This window comes from Elephas maximus, chromosome 5 (genome assembly GCF_024166365.1).
Source record: "Elephas maximus indicus isolate mEleMax1 chromosome 5, mEleMax1 primary haplotype, whole genome shotgun sequence".
NCBI lineage: Eukaryota > Metazoa > Chordata > Mammalia > Proboscidea > Elephantidae > Elephas > Elephas maximus.
Window position 1 is genome coordinate 83,942,774 of NC_064823.1, and position 21,592 is coordinate 83,964,365.

A 21,592-nucleotide genomic window follows, 5' to 3' on the forward strand; every position below is an offset into this window, starting at 1 on the left:
TAGATTAGCAATGGCCTGTAACATCTTAGTTTTGTTTTTCTTTTCTTTCTTTTCATTTTTTCCATTTAATTAGCATCTTTTATGAGCCTAAGCATTTTTGCATTGGAACTAATCCACTTTTGGCTACCTGAATTTCCTAATTTGGAGTAGTAAGAAAAGAAGAAAAAATGGAGGAGACGGAGTAAGAAGCAAACACTTAGTATCAGTCATCAGAAGGCGTTTCCTTTGGGAGCTGAATGGTCGCTGTGTCCAGGCATAATGAAGTCGAATAGTCATGATGCTCAAGACTCTCAAGGCATCAAGTAGGAGGAAGAGAGGAGAGTAGTGGGAAGTAACATTTACAAGTACCTATTTGAGTTAGACACTAGTAACATTTACAAATGCCTTTTGAGTCAGGCACTGTGCCGATTATTTTGCGTGAGTGTTGTCTCCATTAAAACCTCTCACATTGCAAGTTGTTGAGTTTTCAAAAGTAAAGTCACTCAGAACAAAAAGTGCTTCTTTTTACTGCACAAGATACCACCACCCAACCAAAGGGTAGCTCAGCTTGACATTTTGGACCAGTTTCGGGCCATCCGGAAGTCTTCACTGGCCTTTCTGGACTTCCACATAACAATTAAGAGTCACCGCCCTTTGAACTTAAAAATTATAGTAATTAGTTGTGTCTTCACATAGTTTAAGAGCAGATACAGTCTGATTTATGGATGAAGAAATAATGATAAAATTAGGCTATTACTCATGCCTGGCATCACAGCTCTAAGACAACTGTTAGCGTAACCAAGTGTAACCCTATACAGTGCCTGGGGAATGAATGGAAAACATTGCTGACTCAATTGCTTCTTCAGCTTTGAGGGACCCTGTTGTAACTCACTCAGTGAGTTCATGATCAGATCTAATTTTGTTTCTACCCAGTTGTTCAGGGATTAAAAGATTAATTTCATAAGCATATCATAAGACTACTTACCCTCTACCATGAGAATTAAGACCAAAACTGTTTAGCCTTTGGTTAACCACTATGTGAAACAATGAAATTTAATTCAATAAAGATTTAGTGTTTAAAGATTTCAAGAAATTTTTTGAAATGGATGGAGTGTCACAAAACCAGTTTTATAACCCTTAAAATAGGTACTCAAGATGGTACTAAATGAAAATTTTTAATAAAATTAAAACCTAAATGCAATTTTTTACACTAACTGTTACCTAGACTCGGTCAGTTTTCTATTAATTGCGGTTCATTTTGGATATCTCTTGTTTTATTTAAGTATGATCAACCTTAAAATAAAATATCTTGAGTATCTGCTATATTCCTAGTTCTAGACTAAAAAAAATCCATTACAAAATAAAGGTGATGAAGAAAAATTCACCAAGTTGAGTTCATCACAAGACCTTCCTGATTGTCTTCACTTCTAGACTTAATAACTGATTTGGTCCATTTTTGTTATTACAGTTTCATCAAATACCTTTTAGTGATTCATTAATTTATTAAAAACTAATTATTATGGGGCAAATATGGGTCAGTCATCATGAAGACTTTTGGGATGAAATGATGAATAAGATAAAAACAGTACCTACCCTCATGGAACATACATTCAAGCAGGTTCAACATTCACCAACAATTTAAGATTCTGAATTTTGAAGTATGAGGATCTACATACATATCCCTGGGGAGCTATTCAGCATCTCTCTATTCCTTGGTCTAAAGCAAGTGATACTAAAATTAGTCTATGTGAGCTCTTCTTCAGTATACAACAGGCTTGAGAGTTTGCAGCCCTGCGGAATGAAGCAGAATTAATTAGTCCAGCAAACACAGTCTCAACCCTGAGAAAGATTTATATTCTGGAAGGAGAGTTGTGTAATAAATAAATAGGTAATTAAAATATAATGCAACTCAGCAAACAACAGTTTTTACTCTTTCCTCCATCCCACACAGAATAGTAAAGCACAGCATGACACAAGCACTCAGCAAGATTTTACCTCTGCTTATGAAGCCTTGGGAGCCTTGGTGGCACAGTAGTTAAGAATTTGGCTGCTAACCAAAAGGTCTTCAGTTCAAATCCACTAGCCACTCCTTGGAAACTCTATGGAGCACTTCTACTCTGTCCTATAGAGTCATTATGTCCTATAGAATCAACTCAAGGGCAATGGGTTTGGTTTTGTTTTAACGGAACCATGGGTCTCCCATATGGAAAGGGAGAATTCTACTACTGAACCACGAAATCCCTCTGTGTAGTCAATGCACTTTATGTCAGTGAAGGCTTGAGCATTGCTATGGTGCTGAACAGGTTTCAGCAGACCTTTCAGACTAAGTCAGACCAGGAAAAGTGATCTGAGGATCTACATCCAAAAATAAGTCAATGAAAATCTTATGGATTGCAACAGTCCGATCCACACCTATCACGGTAGTGGTGAGAGACTAGACAGCGTTTTGTTTTGTGCATGGGGTAGCCATGAGTCAGGGGTCAACTCAACAGCTGCTAACAACAACAATGTGGAACTCTCTTAATGATTGTAGCCTTGAAGGACCCAGTGCCCTATGCAAACTGAATCCATGAATCCCTAGAATTATTCAAAATATCTATGTTCAATTTTTGTATTAATCTTTACAGGCAAAGCCTTATGGACATTTTGACACATATTCCAGTCTTCAGAAAACCAGTAGAAGACACCTAGTGAGTACATTCCTTAGTAGGCTGGGCTCACCTGCTCACGTGTTGGCCTAGCAAGCCAAGAACAGGAACCCTGATGCTCCCAACAATGCCTCCCAAATCCTTTCTTGTCATCTGGTTATGTGATTGAAAGAAAGTCATTCGGCTTATGCTAGCTTCATCAGAACAAGAAGGGCTTAGTTAAGAAGAGATACAATTCTGCATTTATTTATTTATGTCGTTTCTACACTTGATTGAACGTATGGTTGAAAACACTGCTAGGGGCAAGGCACTTGTCTCCAGCCCTCTCCTGCACTTTTTGGTGCAAATAAACAACCAGTACAGCTTTTCTCTTCATATAAGTGGTTCTTGAAATTTGGGAAAACACTTGAATTGGAGGCTTCTCAGCTCACTTTAGCCCTGAGGCAACAGATACATTGGAGCCATTCTGTTTCCAGTATTTGGGCAGAGCCATTTCCAGCTTTGGGAGCTAATGTGAGGATTATGGGAGATGCACATATAAGACACCTGAAATACAAAAAATACGTATGAAAAAAGTATTATTTTATTCTTTCTTTCATCTTCTCCCTCTCCTTCTGGGTGTCCCTTCTAGCCTTCTACACATAAAGTACCTTATTTCTAAAAATTCAGTTGTGAAGCAAAATTTTATATATCAGATTTGATTTTCTCATCATTATATTTTACTAAAGTAAAATATATTTTATGGGAAAAAGAGAATTTATCTTGAACTTTTATAAACAACTTTTGAAAACATTGTATTTCCTCACATTTTTAAAGTTTCATTTTCTTTGGAGAAATAAATACAAAAGATTTGTTAGCAGACCAAATATCCTTATGAAATTATGGATGGGATTGGACTTTACTTTGGGAAGTCCCAAGTAGAAATAAAATATGAAGACAAGTATTTGCTGGGTTTCTATTTTGTGCCAGGTATTATGTTGTACAAATATCATTTTATCCAATAATGCATAGTTCATACAATAATGCTGTGAGGAAAGTATTAACCTTTCTGCAGTATTTGGCTAACAACTCACTTTCTCATCCTCAACTTACTACACTTGGCTTCCGGGATACCCTATTTTCTGGCTTCCTTCTCTCTCTCTAATCACTCTGTTGCTAGTTCCTCCTAGACTTCTAAATGTTGGTGGATCTCAAGGCTTAGAACAGGTACCTCTTCCCTTTTCTACTTATACCCACTTCAGTGGCTTTAAATATCATTAATGCCTATAACCCCCCACATTTATATGTCCATCCTGGTCACTTCTGCTGACTCCGAACTTGACTATCCAACTGCCTGTTTGACAACTTATATGGGCAGCAATAGAAATCTCCAATTTAACTCCTCCAAAATCAAATACCCTCCCCCGCAACATGATCCCATTTCAGCAATGGACAGTTCCATCTTTCCAGACGCTCAGGCTGAAAGCCTTGGAGACATCCTTGACCCTTCCATGGCTCCCATGCCCCCCTCCCTGATTTTGATTAAATCTGTTTCAACCACACTAATTTTTTTTTTTTCCCTTGGCCCCACTAGGCAGGCTCCTGCCTCAAAGTCTTTGCACTAGCTGTTCCCTCTGCCAGAACAGACTTGCCTCAGATTATCTGCTTGGCTCGCTTCCTCCCTCTCCTTAAATCTTTGATTCTGAGTCAACTTCTCAATGAAGAATTCTTTGACCATCTTTTTTCAATTTTAATGCTTCACTATCTTTAGCTTCCCATCTCTACCCCCCAAAAACCCTCCTTCTCACCCTTCTGGCTTGCTTTTTTTTTTTTTTTTTTGTCCTCTTTGACACTTATAAATCTGATATGCTACAGATTTTACTTTTTCATTTGTTTATGACCCATCTATCCACACATCCCTTCTTCTTTACATGCACTAGAATATAAATTCAACAAGGGTGAGGATTTTTATCTGTTTTGTTCACTGCTGTACCCAGCACCCACAACAGTGTCTGGCACACTATAGGTACTCAATACATACATGTTAAATGAATCCCCATTTCACAGTTGAAGCAACTGAGGGTGAAAGAGATATTTGACCTAGATCACACAGGGTACAAATGATACACCTTGGATGAAACCCAGTTCTGTCTACCTCTTAACACTCCCCAGCCCTGAGCTATCACCATCACTTTGCCTTTGATATTTATTTAGTCAATCGACTTGGCACCAAGAGACTCCAGACTTCACTATCCAACTGCCAACTTGACATCTCATTCAGGAAGAAATAGGAATCTCAAACTTGATTTGTCCAGTATCAAATGTGCTTACTTTCATTGGAAGACCACCAGTTTTGAGAACTAGGGGCTGTCTGTGGCCCCCTTCTGGGAAATGTTAGTATCTCTGCTATGGAAAAGGGAAAGAACAGGGCCAGAGCTTCTCCCTCACAGGCCCTATTGATGTGGTGTTTCCACTGCCTTCCCTTTACTAGGCTCAGGACCGTGCATGCCACATGCCTTACTTTTCCAAGATGTTATTTCTGTGCATACACAATACTTTGAGGAAACAGCATAGACAAATTAAATTCCAGAAAGGAAAGATCTATGAACCATAGAGCATGTTGAGTTAGTGGCTTCATCAGTGTTTGGAAGAAATATAGGACAGTTTATTTCCATTTTGTTTTCTTATAATTTAAGACTTTATAGGCTGAAAAACAAAATCATGAATGTGAAAGTTGGAGAACGATAAAAGCCTGAAATGCATTTGTTGTATGATTAGTAATTCTTTAAAGTGGTTGTAAACCCTGGCAGGGTAGTGGTTAAATGCTATGGCTGCTAACCAAAAGGTCAGCAGTTCAAATTCACCAGGCACTCCTTGGAAACTCTATGGGGCAGTTCTACTTTGTCCTCTAGGGTCACTATGAGTCAGAATTGACTTGACTGCAATGGGTTTGGTTTTTGTTTTTTTAAAGTGGTTACACACATAATTAAAACCAAACCAGTTGCCATGGAGTCAATTCTGACTCCTGGCGACCCCAGTGTGTCAGGATAGAGCTGTGCTCCATAGGATTTTCAATGGTTGATTTTTTAAAAGTAGATCACCAGGCCTTGCTTCCAAGGCACCTCTGGGTAGACTAGAACCTCCAAACTTTCAGTTAACAGCCAAGTAAATTAACCATTTGCATGACCCAGTGACTCCTATACACATATGTATAGTTAATAGCTCAGAGAGACAGAGTAGAATTGTGGTCATGGCTTTGGGAAGCAAGATGCCTGGGATTTGAGTTTCCATTCCACTACTTACTAATATGTGATCTTGGGCAAGTTACTTTACCTTGCTGCATTCAGTTGCGTATCCATAAAATTGAGATACAAAGGGTACTTATTTCATAGGTTGTTGAGAGGATTTAGTGTGTTAACACAGGTGAAGTGCTATGAAAGTTTTGTCACTATTATTATGGGTCTTAATCTCTGTATGTACAATGTGACTGGAAACATGTTTCAGTGATGTATCCAAAAAGCTTACTTACAGGATAGAGCTTCAGAACATAGGCTCTAGAGTCAAATAGTACTGGGTTCAAGACTCATTTCCAGATTTTACCATCCGTTTGGACTTGGGCAACTCCTCATCCACTCCACATCTCCTATTTCAGTCTTTAAAATGGTACCAATAGTACCTACCCCACAATAAAGATTTACCTTAATGCAAAAAGCCTTGCAAACAATTGGTACCAAATAATTGGGAGCTCTCTACCAGAAGAAAATTTAAAAGTTTTGTCCAAAGAATCATCTGACATATGTAGCCTTACATACTATCTCCTCTCTCCCCCAAAAAGAAAGTTATTTTACTAATGAAGCTTTAAATTTTCCATTTTTTACAACTCTGTTTTGTTATCCCAGGCCAAGAGAGGCTAATTGCCCAAGCCACTTATCACAATCAGAATTCAAGAATTCTTTATCATCTAGACAGTCTTGTTCCTCAAATCCAGTTTGAGAACTCATTTCCCTTTTTACAATGACGTAAATCTAATTCAATGTTTTAGAAAGAAAACAGAATGTTTTTACATTTGTCACCAGGGCCATAGTTAGTTGCCTGAACAGGAGAATGCATATTTTGAAATAACTTAAGCAACGGTAGAAATCAGGAAGACCAGAGCTTTGTCAGAGTGGCCCTGATCCTTGGAAATCTTGCCTAATCTCTCTTTGTTTTTTTCATTGCAAGCTTTATGTATACATTCTTGTGTTGCTGTCTTGGAGTCAAGAGGAGAGGCAGTACAGAATTGCCCAGCAGTTGAGCCAACTCTCCCTGGGCTTGAACCTCACATCTGCCACTTACTAACTACGTGACCTCAGGCAAATTGCAGTGCTTCTCTGTCTCCTCTTCCTCATCTATAAAACAGGAAATAGTAGTGCTGCAGGCTCAGATGGGAGCTGAAAAGATTATAATAAATATAAAGCTCTTAGCCAGTGTTGGGCACGTATCAATATGTGGTAGTTATAATGAAAGCTGTTGTAGTTCCACTTAATCTTTTTAAATGCATAATCCGTGAATTTTGCTAAACTATAATCCAAATAAAGGTCACACTGCAAACTAAATCCTTAATTCTCCACTGGAGTTTTTTATTGTAGTCTCCCATTTTCAAAAAGGATCACAGTAAATGTCTTACCAAAAAAAGATTTGAAGAGAGGTAAGTGATCCTTGCATGTATAGTTTCCAAAAGTCTCCCCTGACCAAAAAGTACTATTATTACTTTGCTCAGGGAAATTGCATTTTAATAGAAAACTTAGCTAGAAGATTCTCTGATGGTACTATCTACTGTGTAGGGGCAGCCACCTGGCCCCACTGAAAGATCACAGGTATAAAATCACATGGTTCAGATTTATAATCCCAGCCTCTCTGCTCATTGCCTATGACAACTCTCTGAGTCCTAGTTACAGCATTTCATCTATAAAATTAGGCTAATGATCCTTCCTTAGAAGATTGGTGCAAAAATTAAATAAATAGAACTATAAAAAAAGCCAGCACCTAGCCTTGCTCAAAGCAGAGTCCTAATATGTTTTTGAATTTTCGCCCTGTTTGCAAACTATGGTCTGAAAATTTAATAATGTAGACATCAATATGCATATTTATAACCACTCACATCACTGAAATATTTTAGAGTTTTGAATTGCTTACATTTAGATAATTGGTAGTAGAGGTCTAAGAACTTCATTGCGTTATGCAAAACTGGGAAGGCACAGCTCTGAGACTTTGGGCCCAGTTCTCTTGATCCTGGTCCAGCAGATGGCCCACTCCCTACTCCCCACAGAACCCCTCATGCAGTTTTCAGAATAGTACATCTCCAAGAAACAAGTGTCCTAGGTCTGTGGATTATTACTTCAGCTTAGAACATGTCAACAGGAAAGCTCAAGGTAAGATTTAAAATTGCAGGAAGAAGTCAATTTTGCTTTCCTTTCCTGGTGCTTACTTTCTCAGAGTGGCCTTCCAACCTAGTTTTGGTAACACACATCCTTTGCTGCAGGTACCTTGTTTATCTTGAATGTTGTAAAGCATCATATGATATCACCATTTATATAAAAAAAACTAGTAGCCATAGAATAGATTAGGGCTGATAGTGACCCCATGTGTGTCAGAGTAGAACTGTGTTCCATAGGGCTTTCCATGGCTGATTTTTTGGAAGTAGATCACTAAGCCTTTCTTCCAAGTGCCTCTGGGTGGACTCAAACCTCCAATCTTTCAGTTAGAGCAGAGCATGTTCAACATTTACACCACCCAGGGACTCCTGACTCCTCGTAGGGTATATTAAAGTGAATAACCAAGTCTGCTGGAATGTAAACTCCATGATTGCAGGGAATGTTGTCTGTTTTGTTTACAGATGAATCCCAATTGCCCAGATTGCAAGCACCTAGGCATATACTAAGGAGCCCTGGTGGCACAGCAGTTAAGCATTCAGCTGCTAACTGAAAGATTGGAAGTTAGTACTCACAAGCCATTCCAAGGCAGAAAGATGAGGCAATCTGCTTCCTTAAAGATTTACAGCCTTAGAAACCCCATGAGGCAGTTCTAACCTATCCTATAAGAATCGGCTTGATGGCAATAGTTTTTTTTTTTTTTTTTTAGGCACATAGTAGGTGCTCAATATAGAGTGGTTGAATGAGGGAATTTTACTTGACAAAATCGGGTTTGTAACTTCACCTGGAAATCTCAGCCAGCCATAATCTGGCCCTTAGTCTGAATTGCTACTAAACACCAGAAGTTATTGTCTACCTCATGTTGTCACCTCATCTGGAGTGTGACCTCTTCTAGAGCAAGAGTTGGGTCTTGCCTTTTGTGGAAAAAATATCAAGCATGGCATTATTAAATACACACATAACTTCTTTTGAGGAACTAGTTTTGTGTAAATTATCAAGTCACTTTTATAGACACAATTCCTGCTTAGGAGAGTTTAGACAATTGGGTCCACACCAAAGTGACATAGATAACATTTTCTTTCAAAAGCCTAGACTGCCAGTGTCCTAATCTATAACTCAGTGAGCTGAATGTTGGTATCTTCTATCCCGGACAGTGTTCTTGCCCTCACCCAGTTACTTAAAGAGCAATATAAATCAAGAAAATATTACATTAATGAAATGTTAGAATCAAAAGGAGGTGAAATACTTGAGAGCTATTTCATCTGGGTCAGGGAAAGGCTTCCCCAGAGAGAGGCCACCTTTCAGTGGCCTCATTGTTGGAGTCTCTCCAGGTGAGGTATGCACTTCCCTGTTCTCCCAATTCCTTCTTTATTTTCATTTCAGACTGTAGTTAATGTTTTTCAAAGGGGAATTTTAATAGAAAAATAGAGGATACTCTGACTCAATATAGCTTCTTAGCAAGAAAAAAATTGTAATAAAAAAATTGGAGAACAAATCTCCTCAATCAGTTTTGGGTACATTTCTGCTTTGGCTTTCTGTAGTTGTTCCTCTAATGATTACTTTTCTTGCATGCTTTCTAAGTAGCCCACCCCAACTCCTACTACAATTATTGTGACCACACCTTCAGAATCAGAATGCAGGATACCTGGTCTTAGGCATGCATTCATAAAGTTGGAATGTTTTAAATTGAGAATGCCACTAAAGACAGAAGATAGCGTACACACCACGTTGGTAGAACAACATGGAGCCAGCCATTCCCAGTGCAAATTATCTCATTGTATAGTGTGACAACTAAAGGTCATAACTTTAGTGCAATAGTGTTTTTCTTGCCATTTATTCTCCATTTAAATGTGAGCTCCAGGAAAGCAGGGACATTGCATGTATACCCAGCCATAGTAGTGTATAGTTGGGAGTCAACAGCTGTTTGTTGAATTCAGTGCACTTTATTGTAGCCCTTGAAAAAAGCTAACATAAAGACATCATGGTATAATAAACAGTGCCCAAAAAAAGTGGGAACCAGTGACCTGACTACCATTAATAAGCAGCTTTGGATGGGTGACCACTCTGAACCTTTCTTTGCTCATAAGAAGATTCAGAAAGCTGGGCTAGATCATTTTTTTTAGGACCCTTCCACTTGTAAAATACTACCTCTTTTCACCCTCACTTAGGATAGTTTAACACCCTGGGACATGCAGACCGGTTGTTGCTGAGAACTCACAGTACACAAAGAAATGGGTGGGAGCAATAAAACTGGACCCAGAACTGGTCACTGAGAATTCCTACTTGGAATCTATAAATAGTACTTTAGGCATACAGTATGCCTCACCAGTCCAGGACATTAGAAAGTGATGTCCAGCCCATAAGGAATAAATTTATTTACCCGCTAGCACTTCGTTTTTAGAGCCTTGGCTTGCATCCAAAGAACCACATTCACCAGTCCAATGAGGACAAAATCCCAGGACAAACATCCTGTGCAAAGAAAGCTGCCTGAATAGGGAAAATGCATAACCGACTGCCAGAGAAATAATGGAGGCAGCAGGTGGAAAATAGTGACCCCTGAGGGACAGCATGTTCATGCAGAACAGCAGATGGGACTTGGTGACACTGGGAAAAAATCACTGACCACAGTCAGCTCCTAGAGGACACTCAGGTTGATAACCCTCCAATTGTGGAATACTTGCTTCTTCAACTTAAACTGCCACCATGCTTTACTTCAGGGAGTTGATGTTCATATCCTGTTAGTCAAGAAGAGAGAGTTAGTTTTTCAAACAGGGGTGTGAATAACATGAAGTGGGTCATCCCTCAAGTGCCAGGCACCTCTGTCCCCAGGTTTTTAGATGGTAATCACTCCCTTTAGTGAACTCTGGCCACTCTGAAACAGGAGGATGTGGGGGAAAAAGGAGTGGAGTGCCAGTGAAACCACCCTGTGTCTCCCCTTTCCCCAGGCCCCTCTCACTCCCAGCACAGGAAGCCCTGCACCTCAGGCCTTGGTCTTTCTGTGAAATGAATGCTTCTTGGCACTAGCTTGCAGAAAAATTGGAAGAGCTAGACTCTAAAATAAACTATTGTCCATAGGCTAGACCAAAAAAAAAAAAAAAACAAAACAAAACAGGAAATATTTGGCACAAAGCAGTTGTCTTCGAGAAATTTTTTCCATGTTGTATTTGCATAAATTTGTCACGAGCCTGCCATTTCAAAAGAAGGGAAAAAACAGCATACCCTTGAGTTTGCTGGCATCCTGCTGCCCTTTGCAGCCAAGGTCAAACTGCATCATCTTCTGCTTCTGTGCTGCTTCTCTTAGTGTACTCAACGCTGGCAAATCTGAGGATGCAGATGATTATATTAAAAACTACATGTGCAACGAATGAGTAGTCCACATTGTGTAACAAAATTTCTTTTGGCTTATATTTCAGTTTGTTGAGTCATAAGCCTGACAAGTAGCTACAGCCCATGAAGTAGCATTTCCTGAGTCAGTGCATGGGAAAATGAAGCCAAATGTAAAACACAGTACATAATCTTGGCACAACCATCAGACTCCACATTCTAATTCTAGTATGTAGATTCGTCTGTATTTAATGTAGTCACATTTGTTCCTATAAATTTAATGTGTGCCTCAGACATTCAGGAATATACCCCAAGATACACAATGATTAGCCATCTGGTGTTCAGTCTTCTCTTGCCCTAACTATGAAAGTATCCTATCAAGAAGTGACATTATTGTCGGCGTATTAATTCATGAGCAATTTGATGCCTCTTAAGTGATAAGGGCATATTGAGAAATAAATTTTCTGCTGTAGAAATCACAACACCTTAGAAATCTTCGGTGGACAAATACAGAACTGTTCTTTGCATTAACGATTTTTTAAAAAGAATCATTAAAAATCAGAATAAATGAAGTGTCTTGACACATGTCTGTGTGGTGAATTTGGTTCTAAACCATCAAACAGTAGGCCTATCTCACGTAGCACAAGTTTTTTACCTCACATACCACAAGGATCCATTGAGAAATCAAGAAAGGCAAGACCATGATTCTACATTTTTCCTAGTCATGCCCCATTGCTTCATCTTACCATACAGTTACTTAATTAAAATACTGTTCCATTAGCATTAAAGAAAAATTATTCAAAAAATTGTACTTGAAGGAAATGCATGCCTATATCTGGGTGTGGATGTCCCATCTGGAGGCCTTAACCATTGAAAATGTCCTTTCACCAAAATTTCTTCCCCCAATTTATTATCCATTTAGTGGCTTCAAGGAGCCCAGGTGGCACAGTGGTTAAGAACTCAACTGTTAACCAAAAGATCAGCAATTCGAGTCCACCAACTGCTCCTTAGAAACCTTACCAGGCAGTTCTACTTGGTCCTATAGGACTGCTATGAGTCAGAATTGACTTGATGGCAAAGTGTTTGGTTACTGGCTTCAAAGGACTATACTATGAAAGCTGTGAGAAAAATAAATAAATAGAAAGAATTTTTTTTACTGAAGAATTAGCCAAAGGATAATAAAATGCCAAGTAATAATAATGGCTATTTTCAAAACTCAACTCTTCAACTATTTCTTCTAGGATTCTTTTCCAAAACTCCTTATCCAAGGGTAACACTCCCTGCCCCATAACTGTGGAGAACTATACATAAGAGGGAGATCACCTTTCTAGCAAGGCATCAACCCATAATTTTTCCTGTTCTGTTTATTGTTCCCATACACTCTCATTTTACAAATTTGGGTCTGTTCCTGTTTCACTTCATCAGCCATGACTGAACCAGGAAGAACCGGTTTGAAGCCTTGCTTTGCTCAGATTCCTAATGGCTCTCTTCCTTTTAGCCTTATCATGAGTCCTTCGTTTTCAACTCTCTCCCTGAAGAATCATATAGAAGGAAGGAAGACAGAGCGTTGCTGGAGAGATGTGGTGCCTTCTAGTTAATCAGATCTTTCGCAAGCCTCAGCTAAGCAATCTTGCAGGCATTTCATACGTTATTATACTAAAAGGATGTCTATTTCCCTATGTCATCACAGCTTGTATAAACTCAATCCCAGAGGAAAAAGAAAGAATTTTAAAAACTCATTCTGCTACTAATGAGTTTTGTTTCAGACATGTTCATTGTGAGGTGCCTGGGGGCATTCAAGAGAGGAGATCATGTACCAGCCCCCGTACCAGTTACTGTGGACTCAATTTCCACTCATAGCAATAAATGAAAACATGGGCCTCAGAGCTCAGGACAGAAGTGGGTAGTTCAGTCCTCTATGGCTTCATAGTGAAAGAAATCAGAATCTACACCTCTGTCTGGAGTACCAGGCTTCAGGAACCCTTGTTCAAAGCCAGAAAATTTAGGAATGCTTCTGCAGGAATTTCAAGGTTAATGACTAGAAAGCAACAAAATAAAACCCTCTCTAACCCTTAATTCACAGAGGTCTACGACCCCGACCCTTGGCAGACCCTTCACAGGGCTCTCCCCTGTGGTTACTTCTCCTTTTGTCATGTTCTTTCTTTATTCCCTCTATTTTTGAAAATTATGAGATGCGTCACATTCAAAGAAGAATGAAAATAACAAGTATCTACAGTTTCAAATAATGTTATAAGTTACCATATATATATCTACCTTACATATTAAGAAATAATAGGGAGCAAAGATGGCAGGATAGACAGGTGCTTCCATTGAGCCCTCTTTACAACAAAGACCTGAAAAAACAAGTGAAATGAGTATATTTGTGACAAGCTGGGAGCCCTGAGCATCAAAGGCAAGCTTAGACAACAAATTGAGGGGCAGGGGAAGGGAGAGACCGTTCAGAAGCAGAGAGGAGTTGCCGGACCTGAATCACGGGGAGCCCTCAGGCACCATTCCCGGAGCGGCTGTGGCGGTGGCAGCGGGCTGATCCTAGCCTTCGGCCACAGTTTCCTCAGGGAGAAGCAGCCAGCCACACAGCCCACTCACACCTTTGGAACCTGAGCAGAAGGACGCTCTTGACAAAAGCTAAGTACTTGTGTATATTTTACCACGTCCCCCCCCCACCCCCAAGCCAGCTTCAGAGGCTGAATCCCTAGGCCTGAGATAGACCCTGGTGAGCACCTGGAGCCATCCTCCCAGCCTTGGGGAAGGAAAAAATTTCCAACTGGGGTGAAAAGATAATTTGCTAGCTCCATTAACTGGGGGAGCTGAGGACGGAAGCAGCTCCTGTTCAGGCATAAACCGTCTGTGGACCTTGAGCACCTTTTCCTTCTGCATGGACCTGTGTGGGCCTATTTTAGGAGAATAGGCCCTCGCTGGCAAACTCCAACCATTTCAGTGGTGCGGTGGAGAGGTGGGTGTTTGACGTTTGACATTGCTTTGCCTATTAAACAAGGTCCTCACCTACCCACAACAGGGACCTAAGGACTGGTGGCTCCACTTAGGTCCCCCAGCCACCCACAATAGGGGCCCAGGGAAAACTGGTACCTCCCAGTCCTTACAACAAAATCTTTGGGAGCCCACGGTCCCTCTGCAGAGCCCACCCACCAGCATGCTCCAGGGAACAGAGACACGTTTTCCTCAGAGACACTTGGGGGTCGGTTCTCAGCCCCCTGCCTTGTTCAGAGCGTGACCCCCTGCTGCAATCAGATACCAGTATATACACCAATCACCCCTGCCCCTCTGAGACTGTAGGACAGAGCCTGTACCGCACACTTGATATCAGCTACCTGGAAACCTGAGCTGAATTCATACAAGAAAACTGAATGGACTCCTAGACTGATATACCTGATAACAGCTCTAGCCAGCTGGGGGCAGGACACCAGAGCTCCAAAGGCAAAAATAATCAAGCTAGCTCACTCAAGCAACCCATAGGGGTATACCAAAACAAAACAAAGCAAGCAGCTACAACACAGTAAGCAAGCATGAACTAATACAATAACATAGATGGCTCGGAGACAACAGTCAATATCAAGTCACATGAAGAAACAGGCCATGATCACCTCAACAGGCTCTCAAAACAAAGAATCCAGGGATCTTTTAGATGAAAGTGCATTCCTGGAATTACCTGATGCAGAGTACAAAAGTATAATATACAGAGCCCTTCAAGACATCAGGAAGGAAATGAGGCAATATGCACAACAAACCAAGGAACACACAGATAAAGCAACTGAAGAACTCAGAAAGATTATTCGGGAACATAATGAAAAGTTTAATAACCTCGAAAAATCCATAGACAGACAGAAATCAGAAATTCAGAAGATTAACAATAAAAATACAGAATTAGATAACGCAATAGAAAGTCAGAGGAGAAGAACTGAGCAAGTAGAAGCTAGAATTTCTGAACTCGAAGATAAATCACTTGGCACTAATATATTTGAAGAAAAATCAGATAAAAGAATTTAAAAAAATGAAGAAATCTTAAGAATCATGTGGGACTCTATCAAGAGAAATAACCTACGAGTGATTGGAGTACCAGAACAGGGAGGGATAACAGAAAATACAGAGAAAATTGTTGAGGATTTTTTGGCAGAAAACTTCCTTGATATTGTGAAAGGTGAGAAGATATCTATCCAAGATGCTCATCGAACTCCGCATAAGGTAGACCTTAAAAGAAAGTCACCAAGACATGTTATAATCAAGCTTGCCAAAACCAAAGGTAAGGAGACAATTATAAGAGCAGCGAGGGTTAAAAGAAAAGTCACCTACAAAGGAGAGCCAATAAGAATAAGCTCGGACTACTCGGCAGAAACCATGTAGGCAAGAATGCAATGGGATGACATATTTAAAAAATTGAAGGAAAAAAATTGCCTGCCAAGAATCATATATCCATCAAAACTGTCTCTTAAATATGAAGGTGAAATTAAAGCATTTCCAGATAAACACAAGTTGAGGGGATTTGTAAAAACTAAACCAAAATTACAAGAAATACTAAAGGGAGTTCTTTGGTTAGAAAATCAATAATATCAGGTATCGACCCAAGACTAGAACACTGGCAGAGCAACCAGAAGTCAACCTAGACAGGGAAATCAAAAAAAAAAAAAAGCCCAACACAGGGTAACGGCAAAAAATAAAAGAAGTCAACATTAAAATAATAAAGAGGGACTAAGAAATGTAATCATACACCTTCCATATGGAGGGGAAGATACGGTGATACAAAGAAATAAAAGTTAGTTATAAATTTAGAAAAATAAGGGTAAATAATAAGGTAACCACAAAGGAGACAAACTATCCTACTCATCAAAATAAAATACAAGGGAAAAAAACAGACTCAGCAGAAACAAAATCAACAACAACAAATGTGAGGAAAGGACAATATATAAAGAAAATCTACTCAGAACATAAAATCAAGTGGGAAAAAGAAGCTGTCAACACACAAAAAAAGACATCAAAATGACAGCACTACATTCATACCTATCTATAATTACCCTGAATGTAAATGGACTAAATGCACCAATAAAGAGACGGAGAGTGGCAGAATGCATTAGAAAATAAGATCTATCTATATGCTGCCTACAAGAGACACCTTAGAGTTAGAGACACAAACAAACTAAAACTCAAAGAATGGAAAAAAAATATATCAAGCAAACAGCAATCAGAAAAGAGCAGGAGGGGCAATATTAATTTCTGACAAAATAGACTTTAAAGTTAAATGCATCAGAAAGGATAAGGAAGGACACTATATAATGATTAAAGGGACAATACACCAAGAAGATATAACCATATTAAATATTTATGCACCCAATGACAGGGCTGCAAGATACATAACACAAACTCTAACAGCATTGAAAAGTGAGATAGACAGCTCCACAATTATAGTAAGAGATGTCAACACACCACTTTCAGTGAAGGACAGGATATTCAAAAAGAAGATCAATAAAGACACAGAAGATCTAAATGCCACAATCAACCAACTTGACCTCGTAGACATATACAGAACACTCCACCCAACAGCAACCAACTATACTTTCTTTTCTAGTGCACATGGAACATTCTCTAGAATAGACCACATATTAGGTCATAAAGCAAGCCTTAGCAGAATCCAAAACCTTGAAATATTACAAAGCATCTTCTCTGACCAAAAGGCCATAAAATTGGAAATCAATAACAGGAAAAGCACAGAAAAGAAATTGAACAGTTGGAAACTAAACAATACCCTGCTCAAGAAAGACTGGATTATAAAAGACATTAAGGGTGGAATAAAGAAATTCATAGAATCCAATGAGAATGAAAACATTTCCTATCAGAACCTTTGGGACACAGCAAAAGTGATGCTTAGAGGCCAATTTACATCAATAAATGCACACATCCAAAAAGAAGAAAGGGCCAAAATCAAAGAACTATCCCTACAACTTGAACAAATAGAAAGAGAGCAAAAAAAGAAACCCACAGACACCAGAAGAAAACCAATAATAAAAATTAGAGCTGAACTAAATGAAATAGAAAACAGAAAAACAATTGAACGAATTAACAAGACCAAAAGTCGGTTCTTTGAAAAAATTAACAAAATTGATAAACCACTGGCCAAACTGACAAAAGAAAAAGAGGAGAGGAAGCAAATAACCCAAATAAGAGATGAGAGGGGTGATATTACAATAGACCCAACTGAAATTAAAAGAATCATATCACACTACTATAAAAAATTGTACTCTAACAAATTTGAAAACCTAGCAGAAATGGATGAATTCCTAGAAACACACTACCTACCTAAACTAACACGAACAGAGGTAGAGCAACTAAATAGACCCATAACAAAAGAAGAGATTGAAAAAGTAATCAAAAACTCCCAACAAAAAAAACCCTGGTCTGACGGCTTCACTGCTGAGTTCTACCAAACCGTCAGAGAAGAGTTAACACCACTACTACTAAAGGTATTTCAGAGCATAGAAAAGAACAGAATACTACCAAATTCATTCTATGAAGCCACCATATCCCTGATACCAAAACCAGGTAAAGACACCACAAGAAAAGAAAATTATAGACCTACATCCCTCATGAATATAGTTGCAAAAATCCTCAACAAAATTCTAGCCAATAGAATTCAACAACATATCAAAAAAATAATTCACCATGACCAAGTGGGATTCATACCAAGTATGCAGGGATGGTTCAACATTAACCCAGCCCATTCAACATTAGAAAAACAATTACTGTAATGCACCACATAAATAAAACAAAAGACAAGAACCACATGATTTTATCAACTGATGCAGAAAAGGCATTTGACAAAGTTCAACACTAATTCATGATAAAAACTCTCAGCAAAATAGGAATAGAAGGAAAATTTCTCAACATAATAAAGTGTATTTATACAAAGCCAACAGCCAAAATCACCCTAAATGGAGAGAGCCTGAAAACATTCCCATTGAGATCGGGAACCAGACAAGGATGCCCTTTATCACCACTCTTATTCAACATTGTGCTGGAAGTCCTAGCCAGAACAATTAGGCTAGATAAAGAAATAAAGGGCATCCAGATTGGCAAGGAAGAAGTAAAAGTATCACTGTTTGCAGATGACATGATCTTATACACAGAAAACCCTAAGGAATCCTCAAGAAAACTACTGAAACTAATAGAAGACTTCAGCAGAGTATCGGAATATAAGATAAACATACAAAAATCAGCTGGATTCCTCTACACCAACAAAAAGAATGTTGAAGAGGAAATCACCAAATCAATGCCATTTACAGTAGCCCTCAAGAAGATAAAATACTTAGGAATAAATCTTACCAGAGATGTAAAGACTTATACAAAGAAAACTACAGTACACTTCTGCAAGAAACCAAAAGAGACTTACGTAAGTGGAAGGACATACCTTGCTCATGGATAGGAAGACTTAACATTATAAAAATGTCTATTCTACCAAAAGCGATCTATACATTTAATGCAATTCCTATCCAAATCCCAAGGAAATTCTTTAATGAGATGGAGAAACAAATCACCAATTTCATATGGAAGGGAAAGAGGCCTCAGGTAAATAAGGCATTACTGAAAAGGAAGAACAAAGTAGGAGGCCTTACTTTACCTGATTTTAGAACCTATTATACCGCCACAGTAGTCAAAACAGCCTGCTACTGGTACAACAACAGATACATGGACCAGTGGAACAGAATTGCAAATCCAGACATAAATCCATCCACATATGAGCAACTGATATTTGACAAAGGCCCCAAAACAGTTAAACGGGGAAAAGACAGTCTTTTTAACAAATGGTGCTAGCATAACTGGATATCCATCTGCAAAAAAATGCAACAAGACGCATACCTCACTCCAAGCACAAAAACTAACTCAAAATGGATCAAAGACCTAAATATAAAATCTAAAACGATAAAGATCGTGGAAGAAAAAATAGGGACAACATTAGGAGCCCTAATACATGGCATAAACAGTATACAAAACATTACAAAGAACATAGAAGAAAAACTAGATAACTGGGAGCTCCTAAAAATCAAACACTTATGCTCATCCAAAGACTTCACCAAAAGAGTAAAAAGATTACCTACAGATTGGGAAAAAGTTTTTAGCTATGACATTTCTGATCAGCACCTGATCTCTAAAATCTACATAATACTGCAAAAACTCAACTGCAAAAAGACAAATAACCCAATTAAAAAATGGGCAAAAGATATGAATAGACACTTCACTAAGGAAGACATTCAGGTAGCTAACAGATATATGAGGAAATGTTCACAATCATTAACAATTAGAGAAATGCAGACCAAAACTACAATGAGATTTCATCTCACTCCAACAAGGCTGGCATTAATCCAAAAAACACAAAATGATAAATGTTGGAGAGGCTATGGAGAGATTGGAACACTTGTACACTGCTGGTGGGAATGTCAAATGGTACAGGCACTTTGGAAATCGATTTGGTGCTTCCTTAAAAAGCTAGAAATAGAACTACCATACAATCCAGCAATCCCACTCCTTGGAATATACCCTAGAGAAGTAAGAGCCTTTACACGAACAGATATATGCACACCCATGTTCATTGCAGCACTGTTTACAATAGCAAAAACATGGAAGCAACCAAGGTGCCCATCAACGGATGAATGGGTAAATAAATCATTGTATAGTCACACAATGGAATACTACGCATTGATAAAGAACGATAGGCATTCATAGATGAGTCACATATTTCTGAAAATAATACCCCAACACTGGAGAATTTAGTTTAAAATCATAGAACTAGCAATTTTTTTTCTTTAATTAGAAGTCTCATCTCCCACCTACTCTTTTCCCTGAGTAAAGGACCCTCCACTCACCACCATCACTACCCTACATAAAATTCCAGATTTCCCTGTTGACTGGAGAAAGCTGATGAACTAGGCAGGGGGTGGTGGGGAGCAAAAGCAAGAAGAATGAGGAGAAAGAATAGTGACAAGAGGGAGAGGGGGAAGAAGGAGATGAAGAGGAGGAGGAAGAAGGAGAAGGGAGGAAATGAGGTAGGAGGGAGAAGAGGAGGAGGTGGGAAAAGGAGGGGGAGGTGCAAGAAGAAGAAAATGGAAATATTGCTGTAGAGATATGTATCCTTCCACATAAAACCTCTTAAGTTGCTAAACAGAATCTTATGTAATATTCAGTGTGAAATCTTTGGACCACTTTTCCAAATAGTTGAGATACCCATAGGAGAAAGAGTAAGTCCTAGAACTGTGTTTAATTGTCTAGCAGGTATACCATCTTGAACAATGAATGACTACACCAAAGACAAAAAATCCTGCTTTACCCTTGAGGCTCAGGATATAATTTTGACAGTTTTAAGACAGCTACTTGATTCCTGCTTCCAGGCATTTGAGCATTCAGAAATATTGAGGTCCAGTTTTTGTTTTTTTAACATGTCTGGATTTGTTTTGCCTTTGAATTTTCATTTTAACACATAGATAGTTCTAATATCGGACTGTTTCAATAATAGATAAATAAAAACCATACTGGCCTCTGGTTATAGTCCATGTAATGGTACGTGTTTGATGAATGACTCTACGTTGTTAGTTGCTGTCAAGTCGGCTCCAACTCAGAGTGACATTGTGTATAACAGAACAAAACATTACCCTGTCCTGCTCCATCATAACAATTGTTGATATGTTTAAGCCCATTGTTGTAGTGTCATTAGGCTTTAATAACCAGATAACAGGGTCCTTTTTAATTTAACTCAAAAAGGAGCTTTTAAAGAAACAGGACCTTCATCTGCTCCCACCTCTCTTGTTGATATCGGATGTTTGGAAAGTGATGCTGCCATTGACCCTCTTCTGTCAAATCTGTAGTGAAGAAGATGCCTTTATCTCTTATTATGACATTGTTATGTCAAATGATGGTAAGAATGCACTTAAAAGAAATCAAATCTTCTAGAATAAAAATGGAGCAAATAAGAGTCATTCTTATTTCCTGATATGTCTTTCACCATGGATGTGAAAATAAGACAGAGCCCTATTCACTGCCTTAGACAGTGGAAAGAGGCCAGAGAGAGAGAGCTGGCAGGGTTGTCCTTAAGGCTAGGTCACGGTGCTCAAAGTGAAAGGCCAGCCAATGAATTGTATTCATAAGGTCAAAAAGATTTTTTCCCTTTGTTATGAGGCTTATGTTCTGAGCCCCATATATTTTCCCAGAACCACCTTTGTCTTCACTGAAGTT

The 21,592-nt window shown here is 38.8% G+C and overlaps 1 long non-coding RNA gene across 1 annotated transcript in view; it reads right to left on the reverse strand.

Annotated features, from left to right (window-relative positions):
• Positions 1-2,813: 2,813 nt before the first annotated feature.
• Positions 2,814-21,592, reverse strand: part of LOC126077087 (uncharacterized) — a 30,968-nt gene continuing 12,189 nt past the window's right edge. The window contains exons 2-4 of the long non-coding RNA XR_007517656.1: positions 11,237-11,338; positions 10,641-10,752; positions 2,814-3,173 (exon numbers count right to left, since the gene is read on the reverse strand). This is a non-coding gene — a long non-coding RNA (uncharacterized LOC126077087). The remainder of the gene's footprint in view (positions 3,174-10,640; positions 10,753-11,236; positions 11,339-21,592) is intronic.